The sequence below is a fragment of the Anser anser genome, assembly GCF_964211835.1.
Source record: "Anser anser genome assembly, chromosome: 1".
Lineage (NCBI taxonomy): Eukaryota > Metazoa > Chordata > Aves > Anseriformes > Anatidae > Anser > Anser anser.
The window spans coordinates 202509403-202526958 of NC_139720.1; the positions used below are offsets into that span (position 1 = coordinate 202509403).

The window sequence follows — 17556 nt, forward strand, 5'->3', positions numbered from 1 at the left end:
TATTGACAGAATATTTTTTCCCTCAACAGCTGTGTGCTTTATTCTCTTGTGCCATATGCTGTTATTTTCACCCATAGAAATTGTGATTAAAATGGTGTCCAAAAAGAATGATGTCCTTCCGCATAGGTTTTTGACCACTCTCCATCTGGAGGTCTCAGGGAGATCTTCAGCATCTCCATCTGGTACAACATTGCATCTCCTTGCTAAACACAGATGGAAGAGAGAAAAGAATATCTACTGATCAAACTCATATGAAAACTGAGGAAATGAGTGATTCAAAAGCATTCAGATAGTAAGGAACACTTCAAGAAAGATTAGAGAAATTCTTCAAACATTTTTCACAATCTATCCTCCAGATGCTCACTCCAATCTACCAGCATCCCCTTTTACCTTAAGCCAAATCCCTTTCATCAAAATTCTGCCTTGTATAGCTCTGAGGGAAGCAAAACCAGTAAGTGGGGTTAAGGCATTGAGTCAAACACTGATGTGATTTTCCATATTGTTTAACTACTTGAACGTTCCCCAGAACTATTTTGCCAATATCCCCCTACAACTATCCCAGATTGTGCTTGTGCAGGCCAAGACCATCCTGCTTTGTAGCGAAAGAAATTTATGTGGGTGGACATCAGCTGTGCATGCCACTTGCCCTTAGGGTCAGAGGACAGGCCCTAATGCTCTCTGGTTTTCTACTATAGATAGACACGGCCAGGAACACCACATGTGTAGTGAAGATTCTAATTTGCAAAGTAATGAGGTTTTATAGACACCCTTTCAGGATTTCAGTGCCTTAACTCTTCGTTCTGCAGACAGGAGGGTTTGTTGGGACTGAAAAGGTCATCGAGAGGGAAGTTACTGTGGGATGGTGCGTGTGCCAAGAAGTACTTTAGATATCCTGAAGTAAATTGTTTGGCTTATTCTGATCTTCCTGGATGGTTTTAAATAATTAAGAACTGGATTCTCCTGGGGCTTCTGTGAGCCTGCAGTGGTCTGGATTTTCTCTACCTGAAGCAGGTCTAGAGCTGGACGGGGTCAGTGAATGTGGCCTATTTGTAGAGGTTTGGTGATTACACTGCTATCGATATCACAGGAGTGAAATCATATACTTGATAAGCATTTCTTTGCAAGGGGATGGATCCAGAGTGGTACTGTGTGCCTCCTAAAAGGGACGATGCATGCTCTGAGAAGTCAATGGGAAATGAAAGACCTCAGCATCTCTAAGCCTGGGCTCAGCATGATGCAGAAAAAGCACTGTTTCCTACTAGTATGTACCTAATTGTACTGAACTGTAGTACTATTTCTACAGTAAGATAAGTTAATGAACCTCAGCTGATTATGCTCTAGTTTACTTAATAGTTCACATTATTATTTAAATGTGAAGCAGTAAGTATGCCAGCCTGTAATTGTTTTTACTATTTCTCCTTTTTATTATAGTGCATCTGTAGTATGTGGTTTAATTATGTTTTACTCTATACTTTATATGTAAATGAAGGGAAATTTTTTTATTACTTTTTTTTTTTTTTTGTCTTACATACAGCAAGAGTATTAGGGAAAGATTAGCAGATGGATGGGTGGGGTGCAGGAGTGGGAGATGGGAAGGACGCAGCAGGCAAGATGAGTGACCTTGACCAAGCCATGTGGGCTACATTTCCCAAAGCAGGAGGCCAGAGATCAGTGCACTCAGCAGCCCTCTGCCTTCTTTTGTGTGAGAGGCTTGTCTCTGCTGCTGAGGAGAACTGAGCAGCATGGCATGAAGTAGAGATACAGCTGTGAAATTGCTATAGATTTAGAACTTAATGGGTAGTTTTTTTCAGTCCTGCTGAGTGCCCAGAGCTCCTGTTCTCTTCAGGGGAGTCAAAACTGTAGAAAATCAGGCCACTGCTTGAGTTGCCTAAGTAAAGATTTAGTTTCCTGGCTGTTATGAGCCTCAGTTCCAGTGTACCTGTAAAAAGTATAACAATCCTCTGGCAAAATATTGCTGCTTAAAAATGTCACAGTTGTTTCTTCACCACAAATCACATCCACTTGGAAGCTATTTGGGAAGAGCAGGGAGTGAATGCAAACCTGCCTGCCATTAAAGCACGGGCCACTGCCACTAACCCTGGAGTGACACGCTTAGCAGAAATCCCTCTGTTGGATCATTTCTGGCTCTTGAGCTCTCAGGTAGTAACTCTCCGTGTGTATTCTGGTCTGTTGACTCTGTGCCAGTGCTGTGCCATCTCTGACTGGTTTTAGCCAGTGGGCAAGTTTCTAAAGTTAATGATTTTTTTTTTTACCCATCAGTGTAAGTAAAAGAGCAGTTGAGGTCCATACTCAAAATCCCATAACAGGCCTAAGGCAGAGGGAGTGCCTGGCAGCAGGGAGGAGAGGAGGATATAAAGCCATGCAGAACAGATAGGATGGGGCCATGTGGGACCACGGATGAAAAATACCCCAGGCTCTCTGTCAGTAGCTTTTTCTTCAGTGACTCGGGTGAATAAGTTCCAGAAGTGTTCTGAGATTTGGCTGAAGGAGCCTTATGAAATTGTCCCTTGTCTGTAAATGTGGGGGAAAATATTCTACATTGATTTTATTGTATTTTGCAGTTAATACACCCTATGTCACATAATTAGAGTCTGTGTTGTAATGTACGTACACAAGTGGGGAAAATAATAGAAGAGAAAATATTCAGCCTTAATTAGTGCTCCTTAAAAGCCAGGTGCTTACATATGCAACCATACTGCAGCATTGCGTACACGATGATTGCTACCATTATCTAACAGTATATTTCTCCTCCTGGAGAAGAAATCTATCTGATGAATCTAAAGTGGTATAAATACATCCAGTGCAGTAGATGAGCTACAAAACAGACTGGGATGGAAGGAAATCTGCATTTCAGTTCTCTCACCAGCTCCCCCATGATGTGAATGCTGTAAATTTAGACTAAGGTTTTTACATCCTGACTGGTGGTTTGCATTTCTTATCTTATTTTTAAAAAGGACTTACACCAAATCAGAAGCTGATAGGACACAGGTAATTTCGTCTTCTGATCTCACCAAATGCCTCCTTGGTCCTCAGTGATTTTTATTGTAATTCATTTTGTCCTTACACGTCATCCAATTCAAAGCTAATGGTTTATCCTATCAAGAGGATCACGGTGCCAAAATCTGATACACTTACTTTTCTTTTTTTTTTTTTTTTTTTTTTACTTTTTTTCTATCACTGATTCTTGTATTAGAAGTGTGGCCTTTGCCTGGAACTGCCATCTCTAACTCCGCTGTCTCAGTGACCAATGTCACCTGACCCTTTCTACAGCACCAAATCTATCTGATGGCACAAAAGGGTTTTCAGAGGGCCCCAGCAGCTATTGTCAAAATTCCAAGCTCCGATTGTGATTGGATTTTATAAAGTCTGACTTGAGGGCTTAGACTGTCTTACTGTCGCTACCTTGTCAGAACAGGCAATAGGCATTTTTCTCTATTTTTATCAGAGAACAGTAAATTCAAACCCAGCAGTAATTGCTACCAGCCCAACTTGCTGCAAAGAATTGGTTGTTTTCAGTTAAGAGTTTTTTTGCAGGAAGAAAACGAGAACTGTAATCAAAGGATTGTGGAGAAAGAGATAGAAGGTGGAAGGGATAGAAACAGTCCTGAGGATCAGGATTACAAGGCATTACTGTCCAGCAGAAAGAGAATGGTGAGCTACAATGGAAGCAAAAGAGAGAGTTCTGCTTTGTACGGTCACAGCGGAAAACAAAACTGCTTGTTAAGGTGCATGCAACTGACTTCTGATTTTGGGTTGCCTCCATTTTTGACCTCTGCAACTGGGATGGCCCTGGGAATGCAGATCATTTTAAGGCTGCTTTTGGAGCTTTGAAGGAAATGTTTGGGTATTCCATGCAAATGGAGCTGTCTTGGAGAAAGAGAGAGAGAGAGAGAGAGAGAGAGGGGCTTGTTGGGTAACTTGACTCATTCTTAGAAGCTAAAGTCATCTAATGAAATATAATAAAAAAAGCAATATCTTTCCACACCTATTTTTATTGCAGCACAGTTTTGTAGTCTGGATATAATGGAAATGCTTGGGAAAAGGTGCCCTTTGATTGTTACTTCAGGGCTTTAAAGTGACAAGCTGTAAAGGGTGAAGACTGACTCTTTGATCTTAAAAAGCTTCAAAAGAGGGAGCTTTACTCTGTTCAAATAATTTCAGGTAATTGTAAGTAATCCGAATTGAGTCTTAGGGCTGCAGGGCTTTACATAAGCAATTCACTTTTGAAGAGGCTGTGAATAAACATGAATTCAGATTTGAGGAGCCTCTTCAGAGCATTAGACACTTTCAATAAACTTTGGTTAACCCTCTCAGGCTGAAGAAAGAGATAGCATGCCTACTGTAAAAGAGGCTTCAGCATACAGGAGAAATGATGCCAGAGGCTGGAAGGATGAAGGAAAATGGTGTGGTTATGATGTACCATAGTGCTGACCAGATCAAATGCTGCCTTTTCTTTTGCACCCAGGGGAATGGACAAGTCACGAAACATCATTAAAGGAGCTTGTGTCAGCAGGAAGCTTGAACTCAGGAGCTTTGGAGGGCCTTGCCCTACTGTTCTTTTTAGGGCTGTAAGTGGGGGTATAAAATGCCTCACTTTCCACCTTACACAGACAGGTGTAAATTATGTTGGTGTTCAGCACTGAATGGCCTCTGCACACAGCCTGTCTGCAGCACTGGGTTCAGACACAGATCCAGTGTTCAAACAACTTGATCTCTGCTGCACACGAGGCCTTTGGGTCTGAAGAGGCTTCAGGAAGCAGACTCAGTCAGCTATCCAGGGCTAAACTGTGCCTCAGTTATAAACCTATCAGCTCCGTAAGGAAGACACCTGCACGCCATCAACTTAGTTGCTTCTGGCCCCTCTTTAGGAAATGACTTGACCTGGTATAAAGAGGCATTTACCAACACTTTATGCTCCTGTTAGGCTGGGCATACAAATAACACAAGTGTGGGAATTTTGACCTTCCTACAACTAGATTTTTTTTTTTACTATGACTTTACTCCTTATCCACAAAAAAAAAAAAAAAAAAGATTTTTAATGTTCAAATTTTAAAGTAGACCAGTTCTGATCTGATCTATCCTTGGAGTAAGAGGGCAGGGAGAAGAGTGATTTGAGAGCATATTTAGACCTGAGAAATCACTACTACCTTTAGGTTAGAAGGGATGCTCAGAGAAGGGTGAATTAACAGGCTTTAGCTGTAAGCATGGCTAAAGGTGGAGAATGTGGAGAGAAAAGCAGAGACTAGTATTTGTTTGTGCCTGCTCTCCTAGTGTGATGGAACTGAAAGTTAAAGGGCTTGATTGGAATCACCATTTATATATCAGACCCAGAGAAGCACTGAAGTGCTTTAAATGAAGCCAAGCATTTAGAGAATACTCAAAGTCAATTACACCATCTCAACTGATGGTCAGTAATTTACTAACACAATGTTAACTCAGTCTCTTGAAACCAGCCATAATCTAATGCTTCTCCTAGTTTGCTGCCCTTAAATCAAATCTAGACAGATAAGAAGGGGATTAAAGGCTAACTGAACAATATTTCGGTGTGGTTGCAATATCTGTAGTCACTACAGTATGAATCAAAAGGGAAGACGCGGTGAGAAGGTACTGCCTGTGATAGCAAAGGTAGTTTTCCACTCAGCAGCCTTTGGATTGGATTGTATATACTGGAAAATAGTTGGAGAACATCTAATATAATAGGAAATGGAATCAAGAGGAGTTTATAAACTGTCAGAATGGAAACATGAGTGGGTGAGAAAACGGTAAGACCAAAGACATTGTTGGAAGAGGAATGATTTGGAAGCTGGTTTGGAGTAGCAGTATTTCTCCTTAATGCATGAGTCACTCCATGTGCTGCTCCTTCAAAGGGAACAAGCAGGCACACCAAAGAGAGATGTTTTTGGATCACTGATTTGTAGAGATCATGCTTGTGTCTTTCTGAAGAAGTGAAGATAAACTAGCAGAGGAGAGGCAGACTCAGCATGTGCATTTTGCTATCCAGCTCACCTGTTTATGTATCTGTGAAAATACTGTACTTCTGGACTAAGCTAATTATCAGTCCACAGCTCGGTGATATTCCAGTATCCTTCAGTGCATCAGGAAAAGACACATCTGTTTTCTTAAGGTATTTCTTCACACTTCATTTCAAAAGTTGCCATTTTTTATTTATTTTTTTTAATGTATTCTCAAGGGCATTCTCATTACAGTTATATTTTTGTCTGTAATATACAGAAACAGGAAATTTCCTTAGGATTAAAATGATGCTTATAAGGCAGTTTTTACTCACATTTTACTGAATATCAAGCTTTATTTACAGTATTTTTCTTGCAAAAGAATCAAACCATGACTGTCATGTAGCCGTCAAATAAACCTAGCCCTTGTTAAAGGATGAAGAGTACGAAAAGTGCCTATGGCATGGAGTTACTGTTTTGCCTCTGAAATCTAGTCCAAGAGTTATTAAATCTCAGTGGGTTAGTTTTATTACTATAGCACATCTAGACTTTAGGTCTTAATACTTCAGAGTGTTAATGCAGTGAGGGCAAACCTATGTAATACAATATTTAAAACATATAAATAAATTTTTCCCTCTTATGAGTATTAAAGTTCTATTCTCAGAAGAAAAAGGGGTGTTTTTCCTAATCGAAATCCAGCTAAATTCACTACGCGAGGTCTACTTTAATTTATTGAATTTGGTGGAAATATTGGTGTTTCAGCTCTACATTTGAGATGCCACTGTTGCTATTTCAGGTGTGCATATGCTATCTATCTGTTATGGAATATCTTTGTGCATGGCACTCGTCCACATGCAGATAAAACTGAAAGCGAGACTGGGAATAGTTTCGTAGCTTGTTGGCTAGAGGTGCACAGGCATTAAGGGGATATATTGGATTCCAGTTCTTGCACCAGCTTATATCAAAGTATTTACACAAAGAGAGGCCTTCCTTCACCTTGAGCATGCACCATGTAATGACCACTTACTTGCCTTAATTCCATGAACTGCCTTTAAAACCTTGTGGAAGCTTGTAAGGGCTGATAATCTCCTCTCTCTAAATCTGCTCTCTCAACATTTTCCAATCTTTCAGCCTTGCCAACTGAAGCATATTGCTAGGCTTCTGTTAGTTTGTGTCTTCCCATTCTTTGGAGTTTGGTGTCAGCACATCAGGACTTCTCATGTATTAGAATCTGCTTTGGGGATGACTGTATCTGATGCACTTTTAAAACATTTCTGGGGGCTACAACAGGGACATCTGTGGATGTAGCCTTCTGGCAACGGAAGGGTGATGGGCAAGGAGGGGTCTGTTTTCTTTAATTCTGATAATATTTGTTGTATACTCTTGGACCCTTGCACAGAAGGAAGTCAACTTTTCATTTGCCTCACCAAAGACAGACATACCACAGTAGGCAATATTTTTAGGGCTTAATTTAAACTTCTTTACCCATCAACCCTAATGTCATTCCTAGTGCTTAAAAAAGAGTTTATATTCCTTTTAAATTCAATAAGCACTCATACACATCTTCTGGTCACCTGTGTTGAATGATGATACATTGTAGTTAACAGGGCTGTAATGGAAAATCTTTTTGTATTTAAAGTACTGTGTTTGGTTAACTGGACCTCTCATAAATGTTGAGGACACTGCAAGGCGAAAAGGAGGACAAAAAATATAAAAAGTGAATTCTCAGTTTTGTTTTTTAATTTCAAAGCTTCATTTATGAAAAAATATTGATGAGGTTTGGAGATCTTACCAATGTGTATAAATACCTGAAGGGAGAGTGCAGAGAGTGCAGAGACCAGGCTCTTTTCTGTGGTGCCCAGAGACAGGACAAGAGGCAGTGGGCACAAACTGGGACACAGGAGGCTCCCTCTGACCATCAGGCATCAATTCTGTACTGTGTGGGTGAGGGAGCACTGGCACAGGTTGCCCAGAGAGGCTGTGGAGTTTTCTCCTTAGAGATTTTCAAAAGCCGCTTGGACATTGTCCTGGGCAGCCTGCTCTGGGTGTCCCTGATTGAACAGGGGTTGGACCAGATGGACCCAGAGGTGCCTTCCCACCTCAACCATTCTGTGATTCTGAGAATCAAACAAAACATAGATGGAAGGGATAAAGAGCAGGAGGGCATTAAAACATAAAACTACATTTTAAAAAAGAAAAAGAAAAAAAAACACTGTATTATTCCTCCTACTCCCGATATTTCATGGTTTAAAGGGTTGGTGGCATTTATATTTCTTTAGTGTTGTAATGACATTTATGGCTGGCATCTGACGGAAGAATTTTTCTACATTATACACTCTTTATGCCACTTTTTAAAAACAGATAAAAAGGATTAGATTTCTCTTAAGACATCTAGAAGTCTTCTCCCCTTTAAAAGCCTATTCCCCACTTACATGCTAAGTATTCTCTGCATTCGTGTGTATTAGGAATTGTAGTACGTGTTCTTGTCAAATAAACTCACCTAACAAAGAATAAACTGTCAGCTTAAAAAGCCCATTCTCATTTCTGGCTGTTCCTTCACGTTATTGTGCTGTTCTCTGTTTAATTTTTAACTTATATTCACCCATCAGAACCATTTATTTGGTGTGGGTACAAAAACAGCTGGTTGGAAGGGTTAGGGCAGCTGTAGAAAAGAAAAGAATGACAATGAAATTACAGTCTTAGAGATGACCTGACCCTAATCTATTCAAGAATAAATGTCCTGATTCTATTTTAGTGACCCATTTTATGCAGAAAGAAGCATAATAAAATCTAACAGTTAAAAAATAGAGCCAAAGAAATTTAAATGGAAAAAAATATGCATTTTAAAGAGCAAATTATATTAGGGAACAATTCAGCTTATGATGAATACCAGTGACTTTTGTGTGTTCTTAGGATCACAGAATGATTTGGGTTGGAAGAGACCTTACAGATTATCTAATTCCAACCCCCTGCCATGGGCAGGGACACCTCCCACCAGACCAGGTTGCTCAATGCCCCATCCAGCCTGGCCTTGAACACCTCCAGGGATGGGGCATCCACAGCTTCTCTGGGCAGCCTGGGCCAGGGCCTCACCGGCCTCTGAGTGAAGAATTTCTTCCTTATGTCTAATCTAAACCTACCTTCTTCTAGTTTAAAGCCATGTTTCTTGTTCAAAAAAAGTTTAATGAAAGCCGTTCTTACAGAAACAACTGGACAACACTTCATGACATGGATTATTCAGGGCTCAAATTAAATTGTGCTATTGATTCTTCCTGGCCCTAAAACATTGTAATCTATGAATTATACTGATTGCATAATTAGATATTAAAGAATTAAAATCTATGAAATATGCTATGATACAAAGTAATTAGGAAAGCTATAAATTTTGTGTAATGGTAAATGAACTTTAAAAGTTTTTCTTTAAGAGAATGCAAAACTTTAAAGGAAAAACTTTTACATTTTGAGAGTATTGGCTTTTACTTAAATTAATTCTGATTGCATCAATATTTTTGGCAGTTTTATAAATTGCTGATGTCTCTTTTAGATGCAATATGGAAAATCTTCCTCCTGAGGCTTTGTAGTTTTGTATGTAAATAGCTCTGTAAACACACAGAAGTATGTAGGTACGGTTTTCTGTTCCATGCAAGCATATATATTAAAAAGATTACTTTTTTTCCCCATCTCAAACTCTAGTGCTGAACATAGATTGACAAATTAATGGAAATTTCTGCTATTTCTGCTCAACTCCCACACATGTTCTGTACCAGTGGAGCATTGGCAGGTCCTTTACAGGTGAAATACGAAGAACAGTGCATATGGAAAAGACATCTTAAACCTCTAGAAAGCAGCCAACTTAAAACAGGTTTCCTCGGGATTACAATAAGCCATGGCTGCAAGTCATGCTTCACTGTTCAAGTTTCAAGGCTCAATCTTCGTCTGCTAAGCCATTAGAAGTGTTTCAGAAGGTTTGCAAAAACCCTGCAATGATAAAATGTGTTTTTTGCATCCTCAAAAGTAACACAACTGCTTATATTCAGATTTTTGAAAGCTATTTGACAGCTGTCTGAGAACAGATTACTTCGTTTGTAAAGGTTAAATTTATAAGCTTCTTGTAATGAGCTTTAGGAATGGAAATGTAAGTGTGATATTAACTTCAGGCATCAATACAGACCGTATATAAAAGTTAAAGACTAGATGATGGCCCATTCAAAAGGCCAACTTTACATAGAGCATAATGGTAAAATATTTTATTAGCATGAGAGACTCGACAGTGCAGAATCAGGACCTATAAATTTTTGTTTGAAGGAAATATGACTCAGAATTTTTTGCATATTGCATGTGTTTCCACTACATTGTTCAGGTTGAGATGCAGCTAAGGACAAAGAACATGATCCACAGTGCTACTGCAGAAAAAGTCCCTATCTTCAGTGCATAAAGACTATGGAGAAGATAAGGGCAGGTACCCATAAGTGGAGAACATCACCAAGAGGAACTGAACTGATAGCTACCATTATGATCATGACCCAGTAAGTTGTACTGAAAACATATTGTGGCATAATGGCTGAAAAAAAAAAAATGTGGTCACTGCAGCAGAGTAAGTTCTTTCATAGATTTACAGTGGAAGAAGGAAATGGATTTATAGATGTTTAAAATGAGCTTCTCCCAAGCAACAGGCACTTCAGAGGACAAAGGACAATGTGGTCCTTTAGATGCCGTGGCCACAGCTCTTTTCCCAGGCTTTCTATTCTGAATGAATGCTAAAAAGCAGGATACGGATGATTGCTTAGGGCACTGGAAACGGAGATGGGCAAATAACATCAGGATGCCTCATCTAAGGGAGCCAAGTGCTGGTGCTCTATGGAAATGATAAATTAGGGAATAATCATTGTATTCTGGGTGGATACTTGCTGGCAAGGTGGCCTGTATTCTGTGAGAAAAGCTTCTGTGTTAGCTCAAATGGGGAAAATAAACTGTGGCAAGAGTCAGAGAAACATACTTCACTGACTGTAGTGATAGCCCCAGTGGTGTTGGAGGTAGGAGAAAGTTGTTTTATTTTCTCAGTCCTTTCTAGCTTTTATACTAAACATATTTATCTTAAACATTCTAGCTTCAATCTAGCTTTAATATTAAACCTAGTCATTGATATTAATGTTGTGCTAGACCAGCGTATTATAGATATGTTACAGATTAGAAAAACAAATGCTTGAACTTGAGTATTTAAACTCGGATACTTAGACTTTTAGGCCTGAAGTAGTCAATGCAAGGAAGAGTGAGCTTTTCCTCTCAAGATAAGAGTTTGACCTTGACAGAACCTCTAGACAGCCTCTTTCTCTCTGGTGATCAAAGAGAGTTCAGGGTGGCTGGCTGACAGACATTCAGTTTGTCAACACTTTGTTCAGGTGAGATACAGTAATTCCAAAGTGCTCTTACTAGGTTTCTTTTAGACCTCTTGTGCTTTGTTTCTTACAGTTTTAATCTTGATTCAGGAGGATTCCTTGCTCTCTCTTTTATTTTCTTTCCCTAAAAGTCAATACTGCTCTCAGATGAGAAATCTTATTTTCCAAGCTTCACTCTGGAAAAAAAAAAAAAAAAAGTTTTGTTGTTAAATTGTCTGTAGCAAGACATGAGTCAAAAAGTCAAACAAAAGCTCTGCTAAAATGAAAGGGCCTTGAGGAAGAATGTGTCTATAACTATTTATCTGATACCTGCACCTGCTTTTATCTTCACTAATCATTAGTGGTCCATAGTCATTATGGAGTTGTGTTTGCCCATCTTACACAGAAGGAAAAATGCCTTATTCTGTCCTCGTGAGAGGAAACTGTAAATAGGAGACATGTGGTCTGTAACTTTATGAACACTTCAAACTCACATGAGTTGGCAGTGCACCCCGAGGTGGTGTTTTGTTCTATTTTGTGTCCCCAGCTGTGCACTCCCGATGTTTCCCATGTACTAGAGTTGAAACTGAAATATAAGTCAGCTGCTCCAATTGATCTGTAGAAACCTACCGTACACATAAACAACAGCAAAAGCATTTCCGTCAAATATTATATAAATCATCTTTTTTATTTTTTATTTTTTGATCTTACACAGGCATGGAGACGTAAAACACAGTTGAAGGTGTGGAGTGAGTAGAGGAGAACTGCTGCTTTTGGCAACAACCTGAAGCTACACTGGAACAGATGTAGTGTGAAATGCCTGTGGTGGGTTGACACTGATGCCACTCTCCCACTCCTTTAAAATACAGGAGAAAATATGATGAATGAAGGTTATGGGTTGAGCTAAGGACAGGGACATCACTCACCAGTTGTTGCCATGGGCAGAAGAGACTCAGCATAAAGGAGATTAATGTAATTTATTACCAACTAGATCAGTGAGAACTAAAAGCAACCTAAAAACACCTTCCCCCCTATCCAACCCTTACTATATAAACCCTATTTGGGGTTCAGATATTGTTGGGACTTCACAGGTTTTGAATGCCCACATTTAACTTTCAGTGAGACTTATTTGGCAGTGTCAAGGATCAGATTCAAATCTGAAGGCCTCACTTGCAAATCCCTAGCGCAAGACCTTGCCTAGTCTCCTGGGTTATTGTAATACATATTGTAATACACTCTAGGCACTGAATTAAAAAAAAAAAAAAAAAAAAAAAGCTAATGAAAAAAGACTAATGAACAATGCCTGTAATCAAGGGAGACGATGCAGTTCTAACAGGTGGGTAGGCACAGTAATGATTAACTAATGCTTAAGTAAAAGTGAAGCCATGATAACTTTTTTTTTTTTTCCTCTGGAGAAGCAACAACTAAGCCCTGGGTTGCTCTTCTTGCATTACTTTCAGCTGGACCTGGAGGTTGTTAAGTCTTTCTGGATAGCAAGGCCAGATCTAAGGAAAGTTCAGCAGTTGGTGAGATGCAAGCTACCTGCTCCCCCTTGCTGCATACTATTCCCCTCCCTGTTATGCTCTTCTTTTTACTGCATATTCTGTCTTGCACCATTCCTTGCTTTGCTCTGGTAGCTGCTGTGGCTACCAGAGAGCAGTGTTATTTATTTTGTATCCAAATAACATGTATGTATTTGTGTTATATTGAGAATTAAGGCAGTCTCCCATCTCACAGATTCCAAGTAGTTTCCTTATTTTCTGTCCTCTCGGGAAGGATTCTTATATAAAGTCTCTTCGCCTTCAGGTTGTATGTTTAGCACTAGCACAGGTTACCCAGAGAGGCTGCGGAGTCCTCTTTCGAGATATTCAAAAGCCATCTGGTCATGGTTCTGGGCAACATACTGTAGGTGGTCCAGCTTGAGCAAGGAGGTTGGACCAGATAACCTTCAGACGTCCCTTTGACTTCAACCATTCTGTGACTCTGTAATTTGCATCCCAGTACTGCATGTTGTTGCCCTCCTCTTAGGATAACTACTCAACCTATACACACCTAGACAGAGTTAATTGACCTGGATTTTTATACACAATTACTACTATACTTCTTTCTCTGCTTTGGAATCCCCTTCTTAATAGAAACCAATCTTTCCCACACTGATCCGTGTGATCCAAGATGATTAGTCCTGTCTATCACTCATTTTTTATTTCTCTCCATGTAGCCTTACCAGAGAGTGCCTCTTGGACTTCAGATTCCCTTTCCTTTTCTTGGGATGGGAGAAAGGGGCAAAACTGTCTCTTTTACTTTCTGGCCTTGGCTACCTGGCTACGCATGTTACAGCTGTCATTTCTGCCATACCTTACAGCCTTCTTCCCCTTTTCCAGCTGCTCCCAGCTCTTGCTGGTGTCATACTCCCATTTGTGATGCAACAAATTTTGACCAAGGGGACCCCTGGCCAGGCAATCAGCCCATTTTGCATGCCCCAAAAACGAGACACAAAAATAACTGACTTTCTGTGAGTAACCAACCAAATGACAACAGTGCCAAGATTTCTCAATACTTATTCATGGACTTCAATCATCAGTTTGTCCTTTCTGCTCTGAAATAATTTATGGTACTACATGATAAATGTTTGCTAAACAAAATCTAGCTCATCATCTGGGCCATACATTGTCTAGCTTGTAGATAGTAATTGTCAAAAGTGACAGATGGGAAAAATGCAGGTATAGTAGGTATTTATTTGTGTAAGTTTCAGTAGATAATGAAATTAAATAATTATGAATATGTAATTTTGCTAATCACTAAATATATTTACATAATCCCCTTTTCTCACAGCGATTATAGGATTTGTGTGGCAAGACTTACTTTGAAGCAGCATATTATTTATCTCCACATTTGGTATTCCATTTTTCAGCATAGATGGGTTTTATTTCTGATTTCCTCTTGCATATACAATCACTTCTTTTCCAAAGCAGCACTGTTCAAAGCTGAGAAGCACTCTGGGGATTTAGCCTTACTGTATGTACTGGAGTTTTAAGCTTTATGCAAAATTATTTGCTATCAGTGCTGAATATCCCTGCACACCCCTAAAATAAATTGGCAGTTTCTAAGAGCTTCTACAGTCTGGAGGATCTGACAGAGTAAAGAAACACTGTATAAATGGTTATGTTTTGTTTTCCTTCACTCCTCTGTTTGTAGTGTCAACACATTGTCTTTGAGCTCTTGAAGAGAGCTGAGCAAATAATTTTTAATGATTCACTCTATAAATTTGGCCTAATGTTTGTGTTTGCAGGAAGGCTGCAAAGCTCAGGCCTCTTCAATAAAACGTTTAACTACTCTGTAAAAGGGTGCCTCCTGCCTTCAGTAAGACTAATCTCAGGCTTGAAATTAAGTACATGCTTAAAAGCACCAAACCTTTTCTGTGGCAAATCACCTGTCCCGGTCCATAGTATGCAGAAGCTCTTTACAGCGACCCCTTCAAAAAAAGGCATAGCAGCATAATAGCGAGTGCAACATCTTTTGTCTCTGCGTAGATTGCAGGAACGGCTGATATTGCAGATTTCAAAGCAAGCTTCAAGCAAGCAGCTTTAAAGGTATCTGCCCAGGGGGAAAGTTTTTCTGTCTTTCTGCTAGCCTGTGCTTTTGAGGCATAAAAAGTTGTCTCTTTTCAAAATTGTCATCTTTAATATTATAATTAGAAGTTAGAACTACCTCTGTAAGTGTCTGGTGAGTCTCTGTGATGGTGTGCTTCTGCCCACCACCACCTACACCTTCAGTCTGGCCATCGCCTTGCTCAAATAATGACTGTTGCTTGCAAGGCCTTGATCAGTCAGATAGCAACCAGTGTCCTGGCTACACACGAGGCCTTGCTCAGGCACATGGTGACCACAATATCAGCTCTAACTTGGTACTGGAGAAACTGTCAGACAGACTTCTTGCTCAGCAGCTGCAGGCCAACAGAGCATGCACCAAACAAACAAACAAACAAACAAAAAGCTCAATATGACTATTAGTCCATCATTTTGCCCCATGAATAGTGAGCAGGCCAAGAGCCCTTTGAGGTCTTCTGCATGGCAGCTGGCTGCACAATAGGATCATTCAGAGGGTGGTGAGGCCCTGGCACAGACTGCCCAGAGAAGCTGTGGATGCCCCATCCCTGGAGGTGTTCAAGGCCAGGGTGGATGAGGCCCTGGGCAACCTGATCTAGTGGGTGTCATCCCTGCCCATGGCAGGATGGGTTGGAACTAAATGATCTTTAAGGTCTCTTCCAACCCAAGCCATTCTATGAAATTCTATAGAGCAAATCTCCCCTTGAGTTGGGATGCCTCTCACACCTGCTGCAGAGATCCCTTGCTCCTCATGAGAGATTCCTTGCTGTAACAGATCCCTGATAAGTGATAAATAGCTTGCTAAACTAAGGTTATATTTTTGGTTGATTGTGCACATATCGGAGAATGGACTGGAAGCAGCCAAGAGGAGAAGGAACTGGGTGTGTTGGTTGTTGAGAAGCTTAACATAAGCCAACAATGTGCACTTGCAGCCCAGAAAGCCAGCCTTATCCTGGGCTGCATCAAAAGCAGTGTGGCCAGCAGGGTGAGGGAGGGGATTGTCCCCCTCTGCTCTGCTCTCGTTGAGACCCCACCTGGAGACCTGTGGTCAGCTCTGGGGTCCCCAGCACAAGGACACGGACCTGTTAGAGTGGTTGCCTCTCTAGGCAACCAATTTCACCTAAATTTGGATTCTATTTACATTTACGTCTGTTTGTTCGTGTCAGGGGAATAATTACAGTTTATCCTATGGTAACTTTAATCAGAATTTATCCTTTAGTATTTCACAGAACTCCCTTTTGTGAAGCTATTTCAACAATTAGTACAAACATTGAGGAAGTCCTGAACTAGGATTTTTCCTTTTTTTTCTGTCTATCTTGAGCTTTATTTGCCTTTTTATTTTTATTATTTCACTGATAAAAGTAATGCTAAGCTTCCAAGGGCATAATTCTTCTTGTATGTTTAGAAGCCTTAAAAGATGTCACAAGTAAGGAACTCAGTTTAAAATATGGATAGTGTTAACTGTTTTTCAACCTACATATAGGACTAATCACAGTCTAAAGTCTCCTCCATCAGACATGCTCCTGCTGTTACACTCTTTTCTGTTATGATTAATAACGTCTGAAATCTGAAACCAAGTCAGCTGCACTATAATAAACTTGGTATCAATTTTACAGGTCACAAATAACCATGTAATACAATAACCCTCTATATGTTCCAGACCAACGTGGGACCACATGCTTGTGGTGGGGAGCAATGACTGGGTAATTTCATGAGGAATGAAGACCATACTCAGGGAAAAGAATCTGAAAGATGAAAGCATTTTCTACAGGAAAGGCAGAGTCAGAAAAGAAAAGCATGCTTTCCAAAGATGGCTACCTTTAATGGTATGAACTATCTTCAATCTTTAAAATGTTTCTGTGCATTTTGGAGTGTGTCCAAATGATGAATAATTCATCCTGAACAGAAAGAATATGAACAGTTAAAGAACATGACATAAGACTAAAAATGGTCAGTTAGCAAATCTGCGAGGAAAGATTAAACAAAAATTTTGCTTTGAAGATGAGATTTGGGAACAGATATAAGGTGGTCTAGCTCAATTACAGTCAATACATTAGGCAAAAACTACAGGAGATTACTTTGAGGAACAGGACCATCATGTAAAAGCCTATGAAAATACTTAGAAGGAAAGGATTAAGTGTTCCATATCCAGCTTGCAAAATGATGTGGTTAAGTGGGATTCTCAGCTTTCATTTAAGAAAATAAAATTTCTTTGGTCACAGGTGTACAGAAAATGTGAACCAAGTGAACCGTACTGACTGAAGGCAAGCAGTGCCCTTTTTTTCTTTTAAACTTAATCTTATGAATGCAGATTCATGGTTTGCTGACATCTGTTTTCCAATTGTTCTGCACTGTGGGCTAATGAGACTTTACAGAAAAAAAAGTTACTCTTTTTTATCTCTTACTAATAAATATCTGAATAAACCTCATGACCACAATATGCATCCATAGAAATTCACAGATTGTTTCCTTTGGCTACCTTGTACTTGCAGCATCTAAATGCTGTCAAGTCATATGTTTCTGACACTGGTAAAATGCACAATTATACAAAGTCTGAAAATAACAGTGGTTAAACCCCAAAGGGATTCTCAGACATATACTTGC

The 17556-nt window shown here is 39.8% G+C and overlaps 1 long non-coding RNA gene across 2 annotated transcripts; it reads left to right on the forward strand.

Moving 5' to 3' along the window:
- The first annotated feature begins 727 nt into the window (after positions 1-727).
- On the forward strand, positions 728-13357 carry LOC310896957. Of its 2 annotated transcripts, none has more exons than XR_014581945.1 (3): positions 728-862; positions 10333-10498; positions 12063-13357. It is a non-coding gene; the product is annotated as an uncharacterized lncRNA (long non-coding RNA). The 2 variants fall into 2 exon arrangements; XR_014581946.1 differs by lacking the exon at positions 728-862 and adding an exon at positions 1562-2160.
- Positions 13358-17556: the final 4199 nt, after the last annotated feature.